The following is a 23,511-nucleotide window of genomic DNA, read 5'->3' as shown; positions in this document are numbered from 1 at the left end:
CCCAGCACTGCTGTCAGGCAGCTCATAACCACCTGAAACTCCAGCCCCAGGCTGTTGTGACACTGTCCTCTGGCCTCCTCCAGGTCACACATACATGTGTGCGTGCATGTCCACATAAACGAGAACAAAAATAAATCTATTTATTTATTTACTTATTGGTTTTTTGAGACAGGGTTTCTCTGTGTAGCCTTGGCTGTCCTGGACTCACTTTGTAGACCAGGCTGGTCTTGAACTCACAGATATCTGCCTGCCTCTGCCTCCCGAGTGCTGGCATTAAAGGCGTGCGCTACTATGCCCAGCTACAAAAATAAATCTCCTCTCCTCCTCCTCCTCCTCCTCCTCCTTCTTCTCTTCTTCTTCTTTTCTTCTTCTTCTTCTTTTCTTCTTTTCTTCTTCTTCTTTTCTTCTTCTTCTCTTCTTCTTCTTCCTCCTCCTCCTCCTCCTCCTCCTCCTCTTCCTCCTTCTCCTCCTCCTCCTTCTTCTTCTTTCTGGCTTCAAACTCACAGAGATCCACCTACCTGCCTTTGCCTCCCGAGTGCTGGGATTAAATGCATGTGCCACCACCGCCGGGCCTCAAAAATAAATCTTAAGTGGCAAAAAACCAAGCGTGTTTTGGTGTGTTTGAGAGCTGTCGTGTATCTTTCTCTGTCAGACTTCCTGTAGCATTTCCTCTAGGACAGCAATGACAAGCTCCCTCTGTTTCAGTTTGTCTGTCTCAAAAAACAGAACAAAACAAAACAAAAACAAAAACAAAGGTGCCGAGGGTTTTCCTCCACTGCTCTTCCTTTGCTTTGAGGCAGGGTCGCTCAGTGAAGCCAGAGCTTGTGGTTCAGTAGGTGTAGCTGGGCTGACTGCACTGAGGACAAGTCACCTGTGTCTGCCTCCCAAGTGCTGGGAGGACAGGTGGGCTGCTGCCTTTGCCCAACATTTTTGTGGTGCTGAGGATCCGTATTCTACATCTCACTCTTGCGTAGTGTGCAGATGACTACTGTTTTGTTTTTTTTTTTTGTCAACTTGACACAAGCTAAGAGTCATTCCTTGAGGGATTGCCTCTCCCAGGTGGCCTGTAGGCTAGTCTGCAGCCATCTTTCTGATGATTGATTGGTGTGATAGACTCCTATCCACTCAGGGTGGTGCCAGCCCTGGCCAGTGGTCCTGGGTTGTTTGGTTTTTGGTTTTTGGTTTTGTTTTTTTTTTTTTATAAGAAAGCAGGCTGGAGCCTGTGTGGTGGTGGCATGCAACTTTAATCCTAGCCCTCGGGAGGCAGAGGCAGATCTCTGTGAGTTTGAGGCCTGCCTGATATACAGAGTGAGTTCTAGGACAGCCAGGACTACATGGAGAAACCTTGTCTCAAAACCAAACCAAGCCAAACCGAACCGAACCAAGCCAAACAAAACCAAACAAAAAAGTAAAGCAAGCCAAGCAAACCAGGAGGAGCAAGCAAGTAAGCAGCACTCCTCCGTGGCCTCTGCTTTGGTCCCTACCTTGAGTTCCTTCCCTCACTTCCTTCCATGATAGAGACCTAAGAGTTGTAAGATGAAAGGAACCTTTTCCTCTTGGAGTTGGTTTTTGTCAGTGTTTTTATCACAGTAACACCAGCAAACTAAGAGGTGGCCCATGCTGGTGTTTCTGATTTGAGTGAAAAGGTAAACGGTGTTGCCATTAGCTAAGTCAGAGAACACAGGCGGAAGAAGGTCATGAAAGTCAGGTGGGAGTCTGGTGAGATGTGTGCTGAGGTGGCCAGCGAGCTAGAGCTGCTCGCTCCTGTCTGTCCACCCCGACAGTTACTGGAATTACAGGAACTCCTGGCCACAGCGAGCTTCCTTGTGGCTCCAAGGATTTGAACTCTGGTCCTTATGCTGCTGTGGTACGCGTTTTACCAATTCAGTAATGCCCCAGCCCTGCCTTGAAACTACTTTTAAAAGGCAAAACCATACTACAAAGCTATGATTTTAGTAAAATAGTCAATTTGAAATTTTTAGACAAATACTTCCTTGCAGTGGTTCTCAGCCTTCCTAACGCTGTGGCCCTTTAAAACAGCTCCTCGTGTTGTGGAGATCTCCAGCCGTAAAATTATCTTGTTGCTACTTCATAACTGCGATTTTGCTACTGCTGTGAGTCATAATGTGGATGCCTGACACGCAGCCCCCAGGTGGGTCACTGCCTCGTTTGAGACCACCACTTTACGGTCAGTGCTCACAAAGGGAGCCATGGGCCGGGTGGGCACTGCAGCATTGGCCCCTGCTTTTGATGGTTTTTGACCTTTCCAACAGTTGTCATAATAATTATCAGAAACTTAGTTAGCGTCATGTACATGGCTAAACCGCCATCATATTTTATGTTTGTAAATGCAATACAGTTCTGCCTGGGGGAGCATGCTATTTAAATTAATGCTGACAAAGTATAGGAAGTCATTAGTGGACTCAGTTATTCTCTCTCTCTCTCTCTCTCTCTCTCTCTCTCTCTCTCTCTCTCTCTCTCTCTCTCTGGTTTTTCGAGACAGGGTTTCTCTGTGTGGCTTTGGCTGTCCTGGACTTGCTCTGTAGATCAGGCTGGCCTCGAACTCACAGAGACCCAGCTGCCTCTGCCTCCCTGACTGCCCTGATTAAAGGCGTGCGCCACCACTGCCCAGCCTGGGCTCCATTATTTGTTCATTGAACTCTTCTTTGCTGTGGATCCATTAAATTTATCTCCCAATTTAGAACGTTAGCCTGTCAGCTTAGGAGGAAAAGCTAGATTAAAGCAAACTCACTTTTGCATGCTTTATTTTGTCATGCTTTTCTTGTTCTGGGTGATCTCAGGCTGGCATACATGATAGGCAAATACTGCACCTCTGCGTATCAAGCCCGGCCCTCATTTCTTATTCTCATAGGAGTATTTACACCCTGCAACGGTTTCTCTTTTACACCTAAACCTTTTAAATAGTTTAAACCAATGAGGGCAACAAAAGGCTGTCTAAACTCCTGTTTTGGGTACTGTGATTTAAAAAGAAAAAAAAAAAAGATGTATTTACTTATTTACTATGTGTACAGTGCTCTGCCTGCATGTATACCTGCACACCAGAAGAGGGCACCAGATCTTCTTATAGATGGTTGTGAGTCACCATGTGGTTGCTGGGAATTGATCTCAGGACCTCCGGAAGTCTAAAGCTCTGGGCCGTCTCTCCAGCCCCATGGGCACTGTAATGTTTTTCAGCCAATCAGTTACTTTGTTTCAGTAAGCATCAGAGGCTGAGCTGAACAGTAGCTGTGGCAGGGCGTATGTCTGTATGCAAGAGGCACAGCCTTACATGTCGGTAAGGTGCACATATACACTAAACAATAACACTGAAGAAAAAGCATCTACCTCAAAGATATTAATGTGAAAGTGTTTGTTTATAAGGCAGGTTCTTGTTTGTGGACTTGTTTATAAGAAGAAATTTGAGTCACAAAAGACATTGTCACTGCTACATTTAAGAACACCCACTGAAAATTTTATTAAAAGTTTGCATAGTTTTTTTTTCAAGTTATATTTAAGAGAGAAAATAACTAAGAGACATAGTAACTTTAAGAGGCTAGATGTTTTTCATCTGTGACAGTGGAATTATGTTTTGTTTTTTTTAAAACGTAATGTAGGGAAAAGAAACTTAACAAAACAGCATTGGTCACGAAGTGACTGACCATGTGTGGCTCTGGAGGCGCACGGTGTCCCACTCCACAGTAACTGATGGGATTAAGTGAAATGATTGCTTTCTGTTCTGTTATCGACTCACATGTATGAGCAGTTGCTCTGACACCTTAGCAGGCTGTCAGAGGCCGTAACTTCCTTTTTGTGAGAGAATTGAGAGCTTTCAGATGGCTGGTCCCAGCAACTGCACCCTGGACCTTGTGGCCCTTACAGCTTGCATAGAGTTGCTGCGGAGTGATGGTTGAAAGCAGCGGCTCATAAATCAGCAGGCGAGAGAGCCTTTTCCCCTATGGCTTCTCGGAATGGTTGGGGACCAGCAGAATCCAGGCTAAGATAATGCTATGCTTCCCTTAGATTTTGAAAAACAAAAAACTTTGGATAGGAAATGGTCCATTCGCATGTGCCAGCTTGTGTCAAATGTGATTTTATCTGTATTGCCATATTTTATTTAAAGCAGTCTGCATAAAATAAATTAGAACTCGTAACCTATGTTAAACATACATTTTTTTCCCCATCCTGTTTTCCTATAGAAGCCAAGAATCTGAGGCATGGGCTGGAAGGGGAAGGGGTGGGAAGTTGGATGTGTATCATGTTATTTATGCTGTTTCAGTAACTGGATTTTCTACTTAAGGAAAAAAAATGTGTGATGTGACACAGTGGGTGTGTGGAGCTCTGGGGGAGAACTTGCAAGACTTAGTTCTCTCTTTCCACCATGTGAGTTCAGGAGAGGGAACTGAGGTCATTAGATGTGGTGCCAACACCCCGTATAGGCCAATGCTGCCACCTGTGCTCTCCCCCACCTGCGCTGCCCCCCACCTGCGCTGCCCCCCCACCTGCGCTCCCCCCACCTGCACCGCCCCCACCTGCGCTCCCCCACCTGCGCTCCCCCACCTGCGCTGCCCCCCCACCTGCGCTCCCCCCACCTGCGCTGCCCCTCACCTGCGCTCCCCGCACCTGCGCTGCCCCCCCACCTGAGCTCCCCCCACCTGCACTCCCCTCACCTGTGCTCCCCCCCACCTGAGCTCCCCCCACCTGCACTCCCCTCACCTGCGCTGCCCCCCCACCTGCGCTGCCCCCCCACCTGAGCTCCCCCCACCTGCACTCCCCTCACCTGCGCTCCCCCCCACCTGAGCTCCCCCCACCTGCACTCCCCTCACCTGCGCTGCCCCCCCACCTGCGCTGCCCCCCCACCTGTGCTCCCACCACCCTGAGATTCTGCTTTTCAAAATATTTTTGGTATCCAGTAGCTACAACCACAGGGTTTCGTTTGTTTGTTTGTTTCCTTTTGTTTTGTTTTTAGCATAGAGCATTTAATTGCACACATTTAATTTGCATGAACCGTCAGACACTGATTGTACTGGCCGCTTCACTGGTCAGCAGGCGCCTCTTCCAGCAATGGCTCCCGTGGCTTCCACTGCAGCATTTTTCTTGCCAGACTTAGTCCATTTTCAGCCTGAAGAATCGCCTCTTCCACTTCACCACCCTCAAGCAAGTCTTCTGATATTTTACATCTGGTTCAGCTTTGACCATATCCAGCCTCTCGCTGATGATCTGCTGTGTGTACAGGCTTAGGGAAGTGCCTCAGAAAATCAAGAATCTTTGTATACAGTATTGTTAGCCTCTCATGTGGAGTGTCGCACACAGTCAGTCCCACCGGACCAGTGGTCTTCTTCAGCAAACCCGCCATGACAGCCTCCTGTTTTGTTTTTTTGTTTTTTTCTGAGGTAGGGTTTTGTTTTGTTTTTTTAACCATAGCCACTATACTACTTTGTTTCTTATAATGTCAGACATGAATTCCATTGGATAAACAATTGTGTTTGTTCTATGTGTGGTGTGTGTGTGTGTTTGTTCTGTGTGTGGTGTGTGTGTGTTTGTTCTGTGTGTGTGTGGTGTGTGTGTGTTAGTTCTGTGTGTATGTGTGTGGGGTATATGTGTGTATGGTGGTGGGGTATGTGTGTATGTGTTCTGTGTGTGTTTGTTCTGTGTGTGTGTGGTGTGTGTGTTTGTTTTGTGTGTATGTGTTTGGTGGGGGGGGTATATGTGTGTGTATGTGGTGTGTGTGTTTGTTCTGTGTGTGTGTGGTGTATGTTTGTTTCATGTGTATGTGTGGTATGTGTGTGTTTGTTCTGTGTGTGTGTATAGTATGTGTGTGTGTTTGTTCTGTGTGTATGTGTGTGGTGTGTGTGTTGGGTATATGTGTGTGTGTGGTATGTGTGTGTTTGTTCTGTGTGGTGTGTGTGTTTGTATGTGTGTATATACATACATGCTTATGTGCATATCTGAGCAAATCTTTGAGTTTCCTGATGGCACCTTAATTTTCAGTTGTCATTGAGTGTCGTGACAATGGGCCTGTACCCACGCTTCTCATTTTTTATTTATTTATTGTTGTTTTGTTTTTTGAGACAGGGTTTCTTTGTGTAGCATTGGGTGTCCTGGGCTTGCTTTGTAGGCCAGGCTGGCTTCGAACTCACAGCGATTCTCCTGCCTCTGCCTCCATGAGTGCTGGGATTAATGGTGAGCACCTCCACTGCCCAGCTACAAGCTCCTCATCTCTGCATATGTGCACATGCCTCTGTTATGCATCTGTAAAATGATGCTTTTGCCCTCTGTGGTGAATCGTAGGAATTTGTCATAACTGAAGTGTGGCTACCTGTAGCGTGACCATTTGGAATCCAAGCACCAAGAAGGCCATGAATCCAGGGCCAGGGTGGACGGCATGGTGAGAGTTGTCTAAAACCCTAATGCGCACAGTACAGAGAAGGCACAGGCCTGCCCGCCGCTCTCCTCTGAGCCTGCTCACTGGGCTTTTCCTGCTTCCTCCTCCTTTTCCTCCTTCGACTTCTTCCCTTTCCTGCTCGCTCCTCCCGCTGTCCTCTCACCCATTTCCTCATCGTCTCTCTTCCTCCCAAGGGCCCTTCTGCTAGCCTCGTGTTTCAGCGCTTGTGTAGGGCCTAGGAAGCCAGGATTCCCCTTCCGTAGCTCGCTGTCCCAAAATATGCAAGAGAAGACCACCCGCAAGAGGCCTTTTATTGAGCCTTCTGTTGGAACACCAGATAGACAGCCATCTTACTGAGAGAGCCAAACATCCTGCCAGTTACAGCAAACCTCTTATGCAAATGAGGGCTTGTGTTTGCACCAATCACAGCGTTGTTCCCACTGTACCAGTCACAGCAGTCCCTTTCTATTGGGCCAGCATCCGGGGGACTTGTTTTTTCTTTGGCCTGGGCGATTATATTTGCAGGGTCATCTAGGGTTCACTGATGCTTATGATAGCAAAAAAAAATCTTGCTTTGTAGACTAGGCTGGCCTTGAATTCACAAGTGACCCTCCTGCCTCTGTGCCTCCCGAGTGCTGGGACTAATGGCGTGCACCACCACGCCCAGCTGATAGCAAACATCTTGTATGAACTGTTTGAAGCAGTCATAGCTGGGGCAAGCAGCTGTGGACTCTGTTTCCTCAAGATAGTCACAGACTGTTCAGAATAGCAGGTTCTGACCCAGGGTTCATTGGGTTGGCTGTTTAACTGACAGTCCTTTTTGATTAGGACAACCTGGGCATGGAGGACAAATGTGACAGCTGTTAATGAGGGAGTCGTAGTGCCCCCGTCCCTTATAGCCTAGCAGAAAATGAACATCCAAAAAGTGCTTATGATAAGAATTTGCTGACACTAAACAGTGATTTTTAACAGTGCCTACCACCAGCCCAAGCCCCACAGAGATTATTTAAGGAAAATAAAAATTGCACTGTATTCTTGGAGGTTGGAGCCACTCAGAATTTAACTGGAAGATAGTTTCCATGCTGTGAAGTTACTACAGAATCCTGTTAAATTCCTCTTGATGTTTTGAAACCTCTGTGTTGTGCCCCCTTCTCCCCCGACTAAAGGCTAACATCCTTTTTTGGGAATTAAATAGATATAGGAAATGGTTCTATAGCTGGCAGAGCTATAGCTTTTTTTGTTTTGTTTTTTAATAATTATTTTTTATTATCTCAATTCTTAGCCCATTCCTTGTATCCTCGCGTTCCTCCCTCCCTCCTGCTTTCCCCCTATTCCCCTCCTCTATGTCTGTGATTGAAGAGGACCTCTTCCCCCGTACATGCTCATAGGGTATCAAGTCTCTTCTTGGTAGCCTGCTATCCTTCTTCTGAGTGCCACCAGGTCTCCCCATCCAGGGGACATGGTCAAATATGGGGTACCAGAGTTGGTGTGAAAGTCAGTTCCCACTCTCCACTCAACTGTGGAGAATATCGTGTCTATTGGCTAGATCTGAGAAGGGATTCGATGTTTACTGCAAGTATTGTCCTTGGATGGTGCAGTAGTTTGCGCAGAGCCTCTGGGCCCAGATCCGCCCATCATTATGTTCTTCTTGTAGGTTTCTAGGACCCTCTGGATCCTTCTATTTCCCCATTCTCCCATGCTTCTCTCACCTAGAGTCCCAATAGGATGACCGCACATCTACTCCAATCTTTTGGTAAGTGAAGATTTTCATGGGACATGCCCCTTGGGCTAGTGTCCAATTATAAGTGAGTATATACCATTTGAGTCTTTCTGCTTCTGGGTTAACTCACTCACTCACTCATTATGATCCTTTCTAGTTCCATCCATTTGTCCACTTATTTTTGGTTTTTTGAGACAGGGTTTCTCTATGTAGCCTTGGCTGTCCTGTACTCACTTTGTAGACCAGGCTGGCCTCAAACTCAGTCCTGCCTCTGCCTCCCAAGTGCCCTACTCTTCTTAAGTGCATAAACGGTGTATTGCCGAAAATCTAGTTTGGGGATATTGGGATAACAACACATTGGGATATTGTAATTAATTAGATTTTTTTAGATTTTATTTTTTTTAATTATATGTATATCCGTGTGTATGGGTAAGTGCATGTGTGAGTGTAGGTCATCACAGAGGCCAGAGGAAGGCATCAGATCTTCTGGAGCTAGAGTTATAGGCAGCTGTGAAGTCCCCGACAGTGAACGCTGTGAATTGAACTCAGGTCTTCTACGAAAGCAATAAATTCAATCATTGAGCCATCTTTCCAGTCCCAAATAATATATAAAAATTTATTCGGAGAATCTGTTGACCTTTCAGTACAAAGTTGCAAATTAGTGGCAACTGATTTTCAAAGAGAATGCTGTACTACATGACATGTCTACACAATAGCTTTTGTATCTTCATTTAGAAGGAAAATGAATTATCGTGAAGAGGTTTCAGGAGCCTGGCAGGCTTGGCTGTACCTTCTCCGACGGCTGTAAGTTGAGAAGTGAGTGGTTATCTGACCGCTTCATCACAAAGGCTCCCTCTTACCTCTCCTGCACTTGGAATTAGTGATTAACAGCAGGGAGGGAGGAGCAGCCGCATTCCTGGCCGAGCCTGCCCCTGCTCTTTGGCTTAAGGGTTAGCCCTTGCATGTTGGAGCTGGTGTTCTGTTTGTTCCCCACTGACCTTCCATGCTCAGGGCTGTTTGGTTGGGATCCTAGATCCTCCCTTGGACCCTGGTTGTTGTGATCCCAAATCAAAGGCCTTTATCTCCTCCTAAGGGAAAGGGGATTAAGAACTTCCTGCTGCCTTTTCAAACACTGAAGGGTTTGTGTGGGGCCCTGGTGTGGGCCTGAGGTCACTCATAAAGGCTTCAGATGCCCTCGGGTCCCCTGTCAACTCAGAACTCACTCTTGCTTTTAGGAGTGGGAGCTAGGCAGCTTTCCATTAACAGAATTCCTGAGAATTTAATGGCTCTGTTTATAAAGTCAGTGAATCAATCAATCAATTTACAGTGGGGATTAATTACCTCAGGAAAATGTTCTTGTCTTTGAAGGCAACTGCAAAATACACTGAGAAACCTGGAAATCCAGATTGGCTTTCTTTGGGATTTTACCTCATGGAGCAGGATACACACAAAGGGTCAGCACTAAGATCTCCAGGTGAAATTTAGTTTCTGTGTGTAGCCTGTCATCAGAGCCTTTTAAAACCATGTCTCCTCTTTCTCTGGACCCCTTACTGTGTGCCATTCACTGAGAACCTTCATCTAGTTGTGGGGTTTTTTGTTTGTTTGTTTTGTTTTGTTTTGTTTTGAGACAGGGTTTCTCTGTGTAGCCCTGGCTGTCCTGGACTCACTTTGTAGACCAGGCTGGCCTTGAACTCACAGAGATCCACCTGCCTCTGCCTCCCGAGTCCTGGGATTAAAGGCGTGTGCCACCACGCCCGGCTCCTCATCTAATTGTTTTTGCACTTTTTATTTCAGGTTAGGGGTTTGTGTGCATGTGTGGGGTTGTGCTTGTATGTGTGTGTTAGTGTGTGCAGAAGCTGGAGATGAAGTTGGAGGTCTTCTTCAGTCCCTCTCCGCATTATTTGAGGCAAGGTCTTTTGCTGAGCCCGGGGCTCGCAGCTAGAGTGGCCTGCTAGTGAGCACCAGGGGCCACCCAGCACCCACTGCCCTAGTTTTGGGGTTTTGTCATGCCTGGCTCTTTTTTAATGGGTGCTGGGAATCCGCACTTAGGTCATATCTGTGCAATATGCACCTTGCTGACTGGGCATCTCGCCGTCTCCTGTTCTTTTGATTCTTCAGCTTCTGCTCTCCAAAGCAGCTCACTCCCAGCTCTCACAGGAGCATGTGTCTCTCACAGGAGCATGTGTCTGCCAGCAGCAAGCGGCCATTGAAGTCACACTTCCAGGCCTCCAGGCCTCTAACTCAGTTCCTGTCGCACTGGCCTCTGAAGCGTTGCTGTATTTCTTTAAATAGCCAGGTCCACTGGTGATCGGTTCCTTCACGGGAATCCAGGTCTCATGGCGCCAAGCGGACAGTTTGCATGAGGCTGTGAAAATTACGCGGCACCAAGCTGGGAAACCCAGCTGTTCATACACAGCAGGCCCTGAGCCTGGGGCCCTGGGCTGTGAGGACTGAAGCTGAGTGTCATTATTGTAATTTGAACAATACTCACATGTCTGTGTGCAGCATTATTAGTTTTGCTATTAATCAGGAATTTTGGCTTTATAGTCTTTTTCAGTCTCTGTATTTCATTGAGTACAGATATTTTGTATGGAAGTATTTGTAAGTCATCAAAGAAAAAGTCAGGCTGTTTGGTTCTCTCTGCTGCTAACACCACCGTGAAAACCCTACCCGTTAAGCTTCCCCTGCCCCAGTGAATGTGACCCTTGGAGGCAGGTGAAATCGGAGCTTCCACTTCTTTTTTTTAAAACTCCACTCCTATAAGCTATGAACTGTTGGATTTGGCTTATTAAGTGCATCCTGGCACTTTCTGTGTGCCTGTGGCCCACAGTTCTCTGCTTCTATGTTTCTGTGCAAAATATCTCATCTACTTTAGCAAAGGAAATTCTTTTTTAAAAAGGCTGGAGAAATGGCCCAGTTGGTGGAGTGCTTGCTACGCAAAGCCTGAGGAGCTGAGTTCAATCCTTGGGACCCAGGTAAACGTGACGTAGGCACAGAGGCCTGCCTGTAGTCCAGGCACACAGGAGATGGGGCAGGGGATCTTTCGAGCAGGCTGGCAAGCAAGCTAGCCGAAACAGTAAGCTCCAGGTTGAACAGGTGGAAGTCAATAGAGAGATATACCTGGCATCAACATTGGGCCTTCACAGGTGTACATGTACAAGCATGTATACCTACACATATGCAAATGTACGTACAGAGACCACACATACATACAAATATGTTTTTACAAAGGGAGCTATGATGTTATTAAATGAATTTGTCATGTTGTGAGAGATTGTTCAGAAGTCAGTGCCTATTAATTCATTTTAATAGATCATCTGGCATATATTGATATATAAATAATAATGTGCATAATTACATATGGTTATATAGCTGCCCCCCTCTCTATTTCTGTTGGAGTTAAATTGGCTTGTTTCTAGTTGGACATGATAGCTCATGGCTATAACCCCAGCTACTCAGGAGGCTGAAGGAGGAAGGCCATAGACAAGACAATTATCAAGACTCTGTCACAGGAAAAAAAAGTACCTGGGTTATAGCACAGTGGTAGTTCAGTCTTCAGTAATACACATACACTAGTTCTGTTTCTAACAGCTATTAGAAGGATGGAAAAAAAAGACTAGAGCTGTAAATTTTTTTGCAAGATCTGATAACTTATTTGTTACTCTTAAAGTCTCTTTATTTTTATTGGACCCAGAAACAGAAGCTCCATGCTGACTGGGTTTTTGTTTTGTTTTGTTTTGTTTTTGAGACAGGGTTTCTAGACTCACTCTGTAGACCAGGCTAGCCTCAAACTCACAGCAATCTGCCTGCCTCTTTCTCTTGAGTGCTGGGGTTAAAGGTGTGCACCACCACCACTCTTGGCTATTTATTTTTATTTTATCTGCATTTGGTGTTTTTCTTACATGTTTGTGTGAGGGTGTTAGATCCGTCCCCGGAACTGGAGTTACAGACAGTTGTGAGCTGCCATGCGGTACTGGGAATTGAACCTGGATCCTCTAAAAAAGCAGCCCGTGCTCTACAGTGTACTAGTAGTGGGCACCATCTACAGAGGGACTGAAAAGTCTGCATATGCTGCTGTCTCTTTTGGTTCCCAGCTGTGGAGGTGCAGCATGTGTGTCAGTCCAGGAATATCACACATACCCCGCCCCCTCTTCTGTGTCGTGGTTTATATTTTGCTAATAAAATCCAAGTTGAGAACACGCAGGCTGGCATCTAAAATGCACCTGTGAACAGGCTTGGCTTCCTCTTTCCACTTCTCCTGGGACTATAACAAGGCTGCACCCTACTCCACAGCAGGCCCCTGACTCTGCGGTGAGTCCAGACAACTTGCTTCCTGTGAAAACCCTGCTTACAGTTCCTACAGCGACTTGGACCACCTGGCCACCCCACTCCATTCTGTGGCCGTGCACTTTTTAAGAAAACTATGGCGTTTGTGTTCATCATCCACTTCAATGAGTTTCTGACAACGGGTGGCTGGGAGGGAGCTATTCGGCTTCATCTTGACGTAGCCGTTCACCTGGGAGATGCCATGAAGAAGAGATAGGCCTGGTTATTAATCATTACTTTGTGAAATGACTGTTAAAGACAGGGTCTTACTATATAGCCCTACCTGGCCTGCAACTCGCAGAAATCCGCCTGCCTCTGCCTTCAGAGCACTGGGATTAAAGATATGTACCATCTTATGAGACCTTGACTTTTAAATTTAAGTGATAAATTTTAGAGATCGAGGCCAGCCTGGTCTACAACAAGAGTCAACGACAGCCAAGGCTAACACAGAGACACCCTGTCTTGGGGTGGGGTGGGGAAGCTTATGTGTGTTTACATGCTGTGTGTGTGTGTGTGTGTGTGTGTGTGTGTGTGTGTGTGTGTGTGTGACTGTAGAAGCCCAAGGCTCATGTCAGGAGCTTTTACTGCTGGTCCACCTTATTCATCGAGGCAGACTCTTTGAGTTGAACCTAGAGCTCACTGATGAGGGCTGATGTAGCTCGCTGGCTTGCTCTGGGGATCCCCCCTGTGCCTTCTGAAACACTGGAATTACATGTGTGCCACCATGGCCACCTGGCATTGATGTGGATTCTAGGGATCTGAACTCTGGTCTTCAGAATTGATCCGCCAGCGCTTTACCTACTGAGTCATCACCCCAGCCCACACCTCCCTGTACCTTTTGTTTTATTTTTTATTTTTTTGGTGTGTGTGTGTGTGTGTGTGTGTGTGTGTGTGTGTGTTTGTATGTGTTTGTGTGTTTGAGACAGGGTTTCTCTGTGTAGCCTTTGCTGTCCTGGAACTCACTCTGTAGACCAGGCTGGCCTCGAACTTACAAAGATCCGCATGCCTCTGCCTCCTGAGTGCTGGGATCGAAGGTGTGCTCCACCACCACCTGACCCTTGTACTTTTCATTAAAAGACACTGTGTGTGTATTTGTGTGTGTGTACATCAGTGTGCCCTTGGGTATGTTCAAAAAGGACAGAGGACAACTTTGTGGGGTTGGCTTTCTCCTTCCCCCTTTACATGGGTTTCAGGGATGGAATTTGGAACCATCTGGGATTTGGCCCGTGATCTGTGTAGCGAGCCATCGCTCCGGCCCCTCCCTGCGCTTTTCTGATGTATTCCTCCTCATTTTACTGCGCTGTATGGTTTGTTGGGCCCTCAAATCTTTTCTTAGTTAAAACAGACTTCCTCTCAGAGAGTCAGCTTTCCGACTCTGCCTCTGGTGGCTCGTAGTCTGAAAAGCTGCTGGCTTCCAGCTGTTCCCTAGTTTCTGGTGCTCTCTTTAGGGTGAACGCAGAGTGTGCCATGACAACTGGACGTCAGCTGAGGAGGGCATGCTGGGAATGCGGAACTGTTCAGCAGTCTTGGTCAAATGTGAATTCAGGAAGCCTGTCGCAGCGGTTTTAAGGTCCACGTCTTAGGCTGCGAACAACTCAGTTGCTCGGCAACAGCTGGATGTGGTGGCGCGCAGGGATGTGTAACCCCAGCGCTGCAGTGGAGAGATGAGTGGATCTCTGGGGATCCGTAACCAGCCAGCCTGTTGTGTGAGTTCCAGGCTAGTGAAAGATCCTGTCTCTAAACAAACAAAAAACCCAAACAAAAACAAAGAGAAAAACTAAGCTAGTATCACCCTGAGCAATAGTTCTCAGATCTGTCTTTGCCTCCGTAGCAAGTGCACACAAACATACAAACACTCAGTTTCATAACTTACGAGTCCTTTTATTCTATCAGTTGGATCTAGGACCAAACAGTTGAGTCTGGCTGGTGGAGTCCAGGTCACTTTGAGTATTAGGAGACTGGAGGTTGCCTTAGAATCCCAGCAGCTGACTTGAGTCTGCGGGAAGTTGTGGGTCAGCAGCCCCTAAAAATGGCTTCGCCAGAACTGCTGCCGGAAGTGTGTGTCCCCATGGAGGGCTGCAGATGGTTGGAGGGCGCGAGTCTTCTGGTGTACTGACAAACTGTATGTAACTCAACTCCTGGCTTCTCGGTGGTGGCCTCTGCCCTTCCACCACGCCCACAAGTAGGAATTGAAGTTACAACTCTTCCCTCAGTCACTGTCCTGGCTTTGCCTGTTTGTTTGTTTGTGTGTTTGTGTCAACTTGCCACAAGCTAGAGTCATCAGAGAGGAAGGAGCCTCAGTTGAGGAAACGCCTCCATGAGATCCAGCTGTAAGGCATTTTCTCAGTTAGTGATGGATGGGGAGGGCCCCGCCCACTGTGGTTGGGGCCATCGCTGGGCTGGTGGTCCTGGGCTCTATAAAAGAAGCTGAGAAGGCAGTGAGCAGCACCCTCCTTGGCCTCTGCGGTGGCTCCAGCCTCTGGGGTCCTGCCCTGTTTGAGTTCCTGTCCTGCCTTCCTTCAGTGAGGAATATAGAAGTGTAAACCAAATAAAGCCTTTCCTTCCCAACTTGCTTTTTGGCCATGGTGTTTCGTTGCAGCAGTAGAAACCCTAAGCCAGTATCATAAATGCTTTTCTGGCAGGCCGGATAAGTTTTGTTTAATGTATGTTATTTGAATACGATACTACAGAGAGAATTTTCATTTTAGCATCTTTTACTCCTCTAGATAATTCTTTTTTTTTTCTTTGCTTTTTTTTTTATTAATTTATTCTTGTTACATCTCAATGGTTATCCCATCCCTTGTATCCTCCCATTCTTCCCTCCCTCCCATTTTCCCCTATTCCCCTCCCCTATGACTGTTCCTGAGGGGGATTTCCTCCCCCTGTATATGCTCATAGGGTATCAAGTCTCTTCTTGGCTAGATAATTCTTATGTGTACACTTTCGCTAGTGTGTAATCTATGGATAGGTAGATCCCTATACAGATCGATTGATAGATGAATTATATATTGATGAAGACAGAACTGAAAGAAAATGTATCCTAGGCTGTGTTTCACGTATTTGAGTGCTTTTAGTATCTGTGTTGCAAGCTGATGAAACAGAGGAGCAAAGAAGGCCTCCCATGATCTTGGGGGTGTGAGAGCGACTTCTAGTTCTACACGGGCAATAAAAATAATTTCATATGGGCTGGAGAGATGGCTCAGTGGTTAAGAGCACTGACTGCTCTTCCAGAGGTCCTGAGTTCAATTCCCAGCATCCACATGGTGGCTCACAACCATCTATAGTGTGATCTAATGTGCACTGTATACATAATAAATAAATAATAAATATTTTTAAAAATTTCATAAAAGAGGGAAGGGTGGCATACAGGATTCAGCTTTTCCATCCACCCACCCATGTCTACACGTGTATGCTGCATGTGTAGGTCAGAGGGGCTGGAGAGATGCTGCAGTGGCTGAGAGCACTGGCTGCTCTTCCAGACGCCCTGGGTTCAATTCCCAGGACCCACATGTCATGCGTGTGCAGATGACAGTGTGTGTGGAGCCAGACATCTTCTTTATCATCTCTACCTGATTTCCTGAGTCAGGGTCTCACACTGCACCTAGAGCTAGCTGTTTCATTTAGACTGGCTGGCCAGCCAGCCTTCAGAACCTCCCGTCTTCACCTCTCACGTTAGGGTTACAGGGCTCTGCAGGTAGCCGTGCCTGGCTTCTTCACATGGGCGCTGTGGATCCAAATTCGGGTCTTAATAGTTGCATAGCAAGTACTTTACCCACTGAACTGTTTCCCCAGTCCCCCTGTCCCCCAGCCTTGCTTTTTTGATATGTACTGCATATTGTTTTATAACTTCTGTCGAATTTGTTCTTTGATAGTTTCGCATATGTATACTGCGATTGATTACGCTCCTCACCCTCATCCTGTCCTGTCCGCCCTCCACCCCTGTCTGTCAACCCTCCCCCAGAAGCCTTCCTGCGTCCATGTCATTTTGTTTTGTTCTGTGACCCCCTGGGTTTAATGGGTTTGATACTATGCGATGTGAGGGGCCTCCTGGGCTCATAACTGAAGACAATGGCTGCCCCTCCCCCAGTTTCCATCAGTCCAGCAGGGACGGCGGGGTCCGGTGAGCCCTCTGCATCTATCTGCTGTGTACTTTATTCATGCTGGCCCCATGAGAACGAGTCCTCTGTTCTGTGTTGGTCCAAAGTCCTTTAGGCTGGTGAGCATGTCACAGTCTTCAGTTTTTTCTCTCCGGCATCCACTCTGTTGTCCCAGCATGCTCTGCTGTACATGAGTTTATGTATCCTAACAATTCTTTGCCTGTGTCAGGGGTAGGACTTAGGCATACAAAATAATTGTGCTGAAAGTATTTCGTGTGAAAAAGTTTGCGCCGACTATAAGCCGTCTTTCTCATGCACGCTAAGCACCCGCTGTCACCGTGAACTGCGAGCTGGCTTCCTTCAAGGTGGACAGTTGGATTTAAAGCGCTCTGACTTTCGGCCCATTGAACCCCTTGCCTGTGCCTTGTTCCTGGCTCTTTGCACATTTTAGCAGGCAGATGTTGGAACAATGACACTTGTTCTTTTGTGGAGTGCGCATTGGAAATGTGCCAGGGATAGGAAGGCAGGGGACGTGCCAGCAGAGGCCTCAGAGAGCCTGCCCGCATCGGTTGCTTCTGTGTCGTTTAGAATACGTTGAAGATTAAGAGTCCTTCTTAATTTTCCTTTTACATTTATTTCGTGTGTTGGGGGAACACGCGTGTGATCTGGCACAGGTATGGAGGGCAGAGGGCAGCTTTCTGTGGGTTCCAGAGACTCGATGCAGGCCATCGCGCTGGTGGCAAACACCTTTTCCCAGTGGGCCGCTCCAGCGTCGGTGTTTTTGTTTGTTTGTTTGTTTGTTTGTTTGTTTGAATGGATACAATAGCTGAGAATATTCATCTCTATTAACTAAATATCATATTCTATGATACTACATTACAAGGCCTTTAAGAACCTGACTGTAGAACAGAGCGGTTTGTTTGCTCGGAGTTGTGCAGTAGGATGTGTCCCGGCTGGATTGTCCCCAGGGAGAAGGGGAGAGTGCCCTGAGTTTGAGATGAGGCGCGGTGCGCTAACTCACGAAGCCTGTTACACCCACTGCTTGTTACACGCACTGCTTGTTGCTGACAAAAAGAGTCCAGGACAACCAAGGCCACACAGAGCAACCTTGTCTCGAAAAACCAAAAAAGAAAAGAAAGAAAGCTAGAAAATTATTTTTTAAACACTCTTAGTTAAAAAAAACAAAACAAAACAAAAAAACAAAAAAAACCCTCTTAGTTACCCGCCCCCCCAAAATCTTAGTTACATCTTTTGTGTATGCGTGTGTGTATGGGGGCGGATTTTTAGTAGTATGTGTGTGTCTCTGTGATATGTGTGTGGTGTGTGGGTGTGTGCACTTGTGTGCAGGTTCCTATGGAGGCCAAAGGCCATTCCTGTGGGATCTCCCAGAGCTGGAGTTACAGCTGCCTTACCTGTGAGCTGGGGACCAAATTCAGGTCGTCTGTAAGAGCAGTGCATGCTCTTGCCCACTGAGCCCTCACTCCTTCCCCATCTTGCCCAGTCTTAAAGCTATAATAGCGTTGAAACTTGTTCCTTGCTTGGTTTACATCTGCCGATCTCTTCATGCTGTGATTAGACAATGCCCAGACATCTGCGACTGACAGGCAAGCCCCGAGTACAAGGGCTTGGCAGGAAGGGACAATCTGATGAGGCCCAGTTATTACTGTGTTTGGTTAGTAAAGCCTGCACGGTTGATTTGAAACACCAGTAACATAGAAATAAACTTTAAGTTAATAGGTATAAAGCTCAGTAACAAATCTCTGAGGTTGTGGGTGTCTGAGAGTCAGAGTTAGAAATCTGAGGAGCTGCTGACAGATTCCCCCAAAGCTACTGACTTTGGCTTAAAGATGGTGGAAGCTGGGCACCCTAGAAAGTGACTGCTGACTGCTGGCTCTGTCCCCTGCAACTGAGGATCCCGCTGGAAGGAGTGGGCTTTGGCAATTGGTGCAGTCCTTTCCCAGCCTAGGCCTGGAGCTCAGTGCTGATCTGCATGCAGTGCTAGGCGTGGAGCTCAGTGCTGACCTGCATGCAGTGCTAGGACCTGGGGCTCAGTGCTGACCTGCATGCAGTGCTAGGACCTGGGGCTCAGTGCTGACCTGCATGCAGTGCTAGGCGTGGGGCTCAGTGCTGACCTGCATGCAGTGCTAGGCGTGGGGCTCAGTGCTGACCTGCATGCAGTGCTAGGCGTGGGGCTCAGTGCTGACCTGCATGCAGTGCTAGGCGTGGGGCTCAGTGCTGACCTGCATGCAGTGCTAGGCGTGGGGCTCAGTGCTGACCTGCATGCAGTGCTAGGCGTGGGGCTCAGTGCTGACCTGCATGCAGTGCTAGGCCTGGGGCTCAGTGCTGACCTCCAAGTAGTTGTTATAAATTACCAAATGAATTATCATTACAGATTATATAGCTATACTTTTTAATTTTTTTTAAAAGAGCAGTATATATTAAGCATTTTATTTATTCTGGTGTCTTCTCCTTCTTCCTCTTCTCCTTCTTTTCCTTCTCCTTCTCCTCTTTCTCCTCCTCCTCCTTCTTCTGTTTTTTTGAGACAGAGTCTCTCTCTGTATCCTTAGCCGGCCTCAAATTCAGAGAGAATCCACCTGCATCTGCCTACTGAGGGCAGGCATTAAAGGACTGTGTCGCCACGGCCACGCGTAGCTTTTAAGGTGCAGGACTGTCCTGCTGATTTAATCTGCAATCTAATGTTGGTACATCCAGTTAATTAGTTGTACATTACTCCTGGTGTACAATCACTCACTTGTATGTTGCTTTCTGATCCAGTAAAAGTTTGGGAGCCAGTCTCCTTGGAGCAGCATTTACAGCCCTGGCTGTAAATCATAGAAAATGATTAAGTGGACAGATGAAGAGGAAGTCACAAATCAAACAGGCACTTACGTTTATTGTGTTTGCTAGGTTGTTTTTGAGGATGGTGCATGTTTTGGGGGGACCTTGTGTCGGAGCTGTTTTATAGAGCTCTGGCCTCTTAACAGCAATACTTTAAGGGCTCCTTGTGGCACTCTTGGCTTGTTTAGCTAGACTGTGGAGGGAGGTCAGGTTTCACGAGCAGGCTGTTGGCTTGTAAAGATGGTCCTTTCTCGCAGAAGCAAAGTCCACATCAGGAAGTAAGCTGAGGTTTGCATGAGGGTATTGAAATCTGTCGCTTAAATAAAGAGCAGAAAACGTGGGCAACAAAAAGATCCGGCCACCAAGTCTTAGAAGACTCCAGCACTCACTGAAGGGCATATTCACTAACTCAGTTTAAAACCCCATTAAAAAAACAAAACAAAACAATAAGCCGGGCTGTGGTGGCACGCGCCTTTAATCCCAGCACTTGGGAGGCAGAGGCAGGCGGATCGCTGTGAGTTCGAGGCCAGCCTGGTCTACAAAGCGAGTCCAGGAAAGTCAAAGCTACACAGAGAAACCTTGTCTTGAAAAACAAAATAATAATAATAATAATAATAATAATAATAATAATAATAATAATAATGGTCTGGGAGATGGCTCACTGACCGTCTCAGTGGGTGAAGTGCTTGCCATGCCGCCATGAAGATCAGAATTCAGATCCGCAGAAACTGAAGTCAGGGGAGCGCCTGCCTGGAGTGCCAGCCCTTGGAGGAAGAAGGACCTCCCAAAGCTGCTAGGGAGAGCAGGCAGATCCTCAGGCTCCAGTTTTGATTGAGAGACCCTGCTGCAGGCAGCTAAGGCGGGAGGGTGAGAATGATTTCAGCCTGCACGTGCATGCATGTGTCCACATACACGAGACAAATATGCACATACACAGACATGTACACATCATACACAAAAGAAAAACGGGAAAGGAATAACCAAATTAGACGCTGCCATGCCTGGAACCCAGCTGGCGTCAAATTAGTAACCCTCCATCTGCAGTCTGGAGTGGGTACCACTAGATCTGACTAGTTTTGTTTTGTTTTGTTTTGTTTTTTAAATTTATCTCATTAAATAAACTTTAAACTGACGTCATTTAATTTACATACTTTCCTATGCAAAGATGAGATAATAGCCTAGTAAATGTCAGTAAGCACAAGGTTTTATTTGTTCAGTTTTGCCATGTGGATAGGGATCGGAAGCCTGGTGCATGCCTGGAACTCTACCACTGAGCTACATCATCAGCTCTGAGCAGAAGTGTTAAATGTATCTCTCTAACTCAGGGGTTTGACACAGCTAGAAAGCCAGTGCATGTTGGCCTGGTCCGAGAAGAGCTGCTCTGAGGTACAGAGTCTGAGCATCTCGGGCTTAGGAGAGAATTCATATAGAATCTTGGTAACCACCAGGCCGCAGATCTCAGTGTCTACCCCTCAGCCAGCTGGAAATCCTTGAGATGCTTGGTTCCCTGTTCCTCAGTTTCTTCAGCTGAATACTGAGATGACACAGCTATGAGGATTAAATAAACTACACGATGTACCACCCGTAGCACAGGACCTAGCAACAAAGTGTGTGGCAAGCTGCTGTGCCCTAAGAGGCTGGAAACTAGTGTTGTAACATATTCGATACTTTACCTTCCTAGCATTGATTGCAGCTTGAGCTACCAACTTACACAGCAGTTTAGTTAACTACCTCTCTCCACCGTCAGACGGATTCCTGAACGCAGCCCTCGTAGCCTTGCCCATCATTAGCTTAGTGCCACCTGCAGGTGGGCGCCAGACACCAGATAAATAAGTGTTGAATGCGTCTGTAAACTTAGGAGGGACCACTTTACTCCAAAAGTTTTCTGATATGAATATGACCAAATATTTTTCCAGCTATGACTTAGTTAACCTAACCTGTTATTGTGTAATTCAGAGCCGATCCACATGGTTTGACACTGGATAGGTGAGTCATGTGACCATGTGAACAGTAGGGTTGATGTTAATGTATGATTCATGGAAATTGGCTTCTCTGCACCATAATTTTACAGAATATCTTTAAGAGCAGAAATATTTTTTGGGGGGAGAGAGGAGGCATTTCATATCCAAACCATAGCAATTTGTGGAAAGCGTTATAGACTGGGGTCTTGACTCAGTGGTGGTGTTCTTTCTTAGCATGTGTGAGGCCCTGGGTTGAGTGCCCTGAGCTGTTATAGATATACTTTTTTGTTTTGTTTTGTTTTTCGAGACAGGGTTTCTCTGTGTTAGCCTTGGCTGTCCTGAACTCACTTTGTAGACCAGGCTGGCCTCGAACTCACGGTGATCCGCCTGCCTCTGCCTCTCAAAGTGCTGGGATTAATGGGGTCCACCACCACGCTGGGCCCGGAAGTGTTTGTTTTCGCTGTGACTCACAGCTGTGGGTGCAGTCTGTGATGTTGGGAAGTCAGGGCGGCAGGAGCGTGAGGCTGCTGGTCACACTGCATCGACAGCCAAGAACTAGGTAGGGCGAGTGCTGGCCTCACCTCCCTTGCTGCTTTTTATGTGGCCCAGGGTCCCAGCTGGAGAGTCTTCCTGTTCCAGGCTGGGATTGCAGCACCAACAGCTGGAGCTGGCTTTACATTGCGGTCCGGGATCGTCCCCTCAAGCGTGCTCAGCACTGTACCGGCCGTCTCCCAGCCCTGGCTTCCTAGGTCTCTAGTAGGTGAATAGCCATGGTGGTCTACGGTTCAGTCTAGAATTAATGTGTTGTAGATACGTGCCCTGGAAAGTAACCATTAAAAGGAAAAGCTGGGGCCAGTGAGATGGCTCAGTGGGTAAAGGTGCTTGCTGCTGAGCCTGATGACCTGAGTTTGATTCCTGGCATCCCCCTCTCCCCAAACCCCCATGGTGGAAGGAGAAGACCAACTCGCACTAGGTTTCCCTGTGATAATCATATTCATGTTGTAGCTGGGCGTGGTGGCGCACGCCTGTAGTCCCAGCACTCAGAGGCAGAGGCAGGCGGATCTCTGAATTCAAGGCCAGCTCGGTCTATAAAGTGAGGCCAGGACAGCCAAGGCTGCACAGAGAGGCCCTGTCTTGGAAGCACAAAACAAACAAACACAAATCATATTCCTGCTGTGGCACATGTGTATCCCCCAGTACACAGAAAATAAATAAAATGAGAGGTTTTTGTTTTGTTTTTAAAGAAACTTTTGTGTTGGTGTTTAGAGTTTGAAGTTCATAGATAGCGGTTCTAGAACTTTTAGTTTACTCTTAAAACTTTTTGAGGGCCCGCAAACCTTTTTTTTTTTTTTTTTTTTTTTTGAGACAGGGTTTCTCTGTGTAGCCTTGCCTGTCCTGGACTCCCTTTGTAGACCAGGCTGGCCTCGAACTCACAGCGATCTGCCTGCCTCTGCCTCCTGAGTACTGCGGTTTCTCCACCTCTTGTTCCTCACAAACTAGTATCTATCTTACCTTGCCCAGAGCATTCAGTGTGTCGGCTCTCCGCTCCTCTCTAGATCCCATTGGACTTTTGAGACTCCTCTTTTCAGTTCATCCTGAGGCACCGGCGGCGGCTTGATCTGAAGCACCTTGTAACAGTCTTCCTGTCGCCTCACATTCTGTGAGCACACACTCCCATTCTGTGAGCGCACACCACCATTCTGTGAGCACACACCACCATTCTGTGAGCACACACTCCCATTCTGTGAGCACACACCACCATTCTGTGAGCACACACTCCCATTCTGTGAGCGCACACCACCATTCTGTGAGCACACACTCCCATTCTGTGAGCGCACACCACCATTCTGTGAGCACACACTCCCATTCTGTGAGCGCACACCACCATTCTGTGAGCACACACTCCCCTTCTGTGAGCACACACCACCATTCTGTGAGTGCACACTCCCATTCTGTGAGCGCACACCACCATTCTGTGAGTGCACACTCCCATTCTGTGAGCGCACACCACCATTCTGTGAGCACACACTCCCCTTCTGTGAGCACACACCACCATTCTGTGAGTGCACACTCCCATTCTGTGAGCGCACACCACCATTCTGTGAGCACACACTCCCCTTCTGTGAGCACACACCACCATTCTGTGAGTGCACACTCCTCACAGCACACCACCATTCTGTGAGCACA

At 47.2% G+C, this 23,511-nt stretch overlaps 1 protein-coding gene and 1 pseudogene across 2 annotated transcripts in view; one reads left to right on the top strand and one right to left on the bottom strand.

Moving 5' to 3' along the window:
- PRTG (protogenin) overlaps positions 1 to 23,511 on the top strand; it is a 119,071-nt gene that overhangs the window by 15,244 nt on the left and 80,316 nt on the right. The window lies entirely within an intron of this gene.
- On the bottom strand, positions 5,033 to 5,353 carry LOC311580255 (NADH dehydrogenase [ubiquinone] 1 alpha subcomplex subunit 5-like; annotated as a pseudogene). Its single transcript has one exon. The product of its transcript is annotated as an NADH dehydrogenase [ubiquinone] 1 alpha subcomplex subunit 5-like (transcript).

This window comes from Acomys minous, assembly GCF_964271855.1.
Source record: "Acomys minous genome assembly, chromosome: 13".
In the NCBI taxonomy this organism is placed as follows: Eukaryota; Metazoa; Chordata; class Mammalia; order Rodentia; family Muridae; genus Acomys; species Acomys minous.
The sequence above is the reverse complement of the archived record's forward strand: the minus strand, read 5'-3'. Positions and strand labels throughout refer to the sequence as shown.